Source organism: Toxorhynchites rutilus, chromosome 3 (assembly GCF_029784135.1).
Source record: "Toxorhynchites rutilus septentrionalis strain SRP chromosome 3, ASM2978413v1, whole genome shotgun sequence".
Classification (NCBI taxonomy): Eukaryota; Metazoa; Arthropoda; class Insecta; order Diptera; family Culicidae; genus Toxorhynchites; species Toxorhynchites rutilus.
In genome coordinates, this window is record NC_073746.1 from 190,596,114 (window position 1) to 190,599,592 (window position 3,479).

A 3,479-nucleotide genomic window follows, 5' to 3' on the forward strand; every position below is an offset into this window, starting at 1 on the left:
TTCGAAAGATAAAATGTCTACGCGTTATATACTTGTTACTTTTTGATCCAAAAACTTGTTTCAATAGTCTTAAAATTGCTTTCAAAACAGGCTATTGAAATCACCAATCGGTATATAGGCGAGCGGCGCTCGGAAATCCACTCAGTTCTAATTGAACAGCGATTGGAGCATGTTATCGCTGTTGCGGTGAAGCTCTTTATTTATCATGAAAGCGCGGATGAACGGTGTCACCAAGAGCCTGTTTGTGCACCCTAGGCCAGAAGGGAATCTATCAGGAGGAGAGTGATGCCACAAACGGTTCCCTGGGAAGACATCGCTACACACACATACACGCGCGGCTATTAACAGGTGGTTATCGAGTTGGCATTAACCACTGGTGGGCTTCCAGTATCGAGGAAAATGTGGAAATATCTAATCGTACTGAAAATAATCTGCCAGTTCCTTTGGGAATTTTCAAAATATATTCATGTGAAAGAGTTTAATTGAATGTTTTCTATCCATGTAACACTGTGACCAAATATGTTTCAATCAAGTGCTATTAACAGGTGGTTATCGAGTTGGCATTAACCACTGGTGGGCTTCCAGTATCGAGGAAAATGTGGAAATATCTAATCGTTACTGAAAATAATCTGCCAGTTCCTTTGGGAATTTTCAAAATATATTCATGTGAAAGAGTTTAATTGAATGTTTTCTATCCATGTAACACTGTGACCAAATACATTTGGTTTTGTGGTTTTTCAATCAATCGCAATTAACAGGATAGCTTCAGAAGATTATTCTTCCCCATCAGTAGGATATTTCCGTATCCAATATTGTATGCGCCCGCAATCGATTATTGCTCAGTCGCCGAAAGTTCCAAGCTCAGAGAGTTCATTCCCCTCTAGTTTGCCTTCCAAATTTCCATCGTAAACCACACCTTCTCTCGATTCAATCACACACAAGAAGCATACTTAAGCGATATTCTGGTGGTGAAACACATTCATTTTTCGTGAGGACATCGACAAGACAACATCGTTGCCTAACGTGCTGGAGGAGGTGGACGGCGAAGGATCGACACATACACGCGCAGAACTCTTTCCGTTAGGATGCCATTCAGCATCGAGAAAGTTCCGGAAAGATCTAATCATTGCTGGAAAATAATCTGCCAGTTCCTTTGGGAATTTTCAAAATATATTCATGTGAAAGAGTTTAATTGAATGTTTTCTATCCATGTAACACTGTGACCAAATATGTTTCAATCAAGTGCTATTAACAGGTGGTTATCGAGTTGGCATTAACCACTGGTGGGCTTCCAGTATCGAGGAAAATGTGGAAATATCTAATCGTTACTGAAAATAATCTGCCAGTTCCTTTGGGAATTTTCAAAATATATTCATGTGAAAGAGTTTAATTGAATGTTTTCTATCCATGTAACACTGTGACCAAATACATTTGGTTTTGTGGTTTTTCAATCAATCGCAATTAACAGGATAGCTTCAGAAGATTATTCTTCTCCATCAGTAGGATATTTCCGTATCCAATATTGTATGCGCCCGCAATCGATTATTGCTCAGTCGCCGAAAGTTCCGAGCTCAAAGAGTTCATTCCCCTCTAGTTTGCCTTCCAAATTGCCATCGTAAACCATACCTTCTCTCGATTCAATCACACACAAAAAGCATACTTAAGCGATATTCTGGTGGTGAGACACATTCATTTTTCGTGAGAACATCGACAAGACAACATCGTTGCCTAACGTGCTGGAGGAGGTGGACGGCGAAGGATCGACACATACACGCGCAGAACTCTTTCCGTTAGGATGCCATTCAGCATCGGGAAAGTTCCGGAAAGATCTAATCATTGCTGGAAAATAATCTGCCAGTTTCTCTGGGAATTTTCAAAATATATTCATGTGAAAGAGTTTAATTGAATGTTTTCTATCCATGTTACACTGTGACCAAATATGTTTCAATCAAGTGCTATTAACAGGTGGTTATCGAGTTGGCATTAACCACTGGTGAGCTTCCAGTATCGAGGAAAATGTGGAAATATCTAATCGTTACTGAAAATAATCTGCCAGTTCCTTTGGGAATTTTCAAAATATATTCATGTGAAAGAGTTTAATTGAATGTTTTCTATCCATGTAACACTGTGACCAAATACATTTGGTTTTGTGGTTTTTCAATCAATCGCAATTAACAGGATAGCTTCAGAAGATTATTCTTCCCCATCAGTAGGATATTTCCGTATCCAATATTGTATGCGCCCGCAATCGATTATTGCTCAGTCGCCGAAAGTTCCGAGCTCAGAGAGTTCATTCCCCTCTAGTTTGCCTTCCAAATTGCCATCGTAAACCACACCTTCTCTCGATTTAATCACACACAAAAAGCATACTTAAGCGATATTCTGGTGGTGAGACACATTCATTTTTCGTGAGGACATCGACAAGACGACATCGTTGCCTAACGTGCTGGAGGAGGTGGACGGCAAAGGATCGACACATACACGCGCAGAACTCTTTCCGTTAGGATGCCATTCAGCATCGGGAAAGTTCCGGAAAGATCTAATCATTGCTGGAAAATAATCTGCCAGTTCCTCTGGGAATTTTCAAAATATATTCATGTGAAAGAGTTTAATTGAATGTTTTCTATCCATGTTACACTGTGACCAAATATGTTTCAATCAAGTGCTATTAACAGGTGGTTATCGAGTTGGCATTAACCACTGGTGGGCTTCCAGTATCGAGGAAAATGTGGAAATATCTAATCGTTACTGAAAATAATCTGCCAGTTCCTTTGGGAATTTTCAAAATATATTCATGTGAAAGAGTTTAATTGAATGTTTTCTATCCATGTAACACTGTGACCAAATACATTTGGTTTTGTGGTTTTTCAATCAATCGCAATCAACAGGATAGCTTCTGAAGATTATTCTTCTCCATCAGTAGGATATTTCCGTATCCAATATTGTATGCGCCCGCAATCGATTATTGCTCAGTCGCCGAAAGTTCCGAGCTCAGAGAGTTCATTCCCCTCTAGTTTGCCTTCCAAATTGCCATCGTAAACCATACCTTCTCTCGATTCAATCACACACAAAAAGCATACTTAAGCGATATTCTGGTGGTGAGACACATTCATTTTTCGTGAGAACATCGACAAGACAACATCGTTGCCTAACGTGCTGGAGGAGGTGGACGGCGAAGGATCGACACATACACGCGCAGAACTCTTTCCGTTAGGATGCCATTCAGCATCGGGAAAGTTCCGGAAAGATCTAATCATTGCTGGAAAATAATCTGCCAGTTTCTCTGGGAATTTTCAAAATATATTCATGTGAAAGAGTTTAATTGAATGTTTTCTATCCATGTTACACTGTGACCAAATATGTTTCAATCAAGTGCTATTAACAGGTGGTTATCGAGTTGGCATTAACCACTGGTGAGCTTCCAGTATCGAGGAAAATGTGGAAATATCTAATCGTTACTGAAAATAATCTGCCAGTTC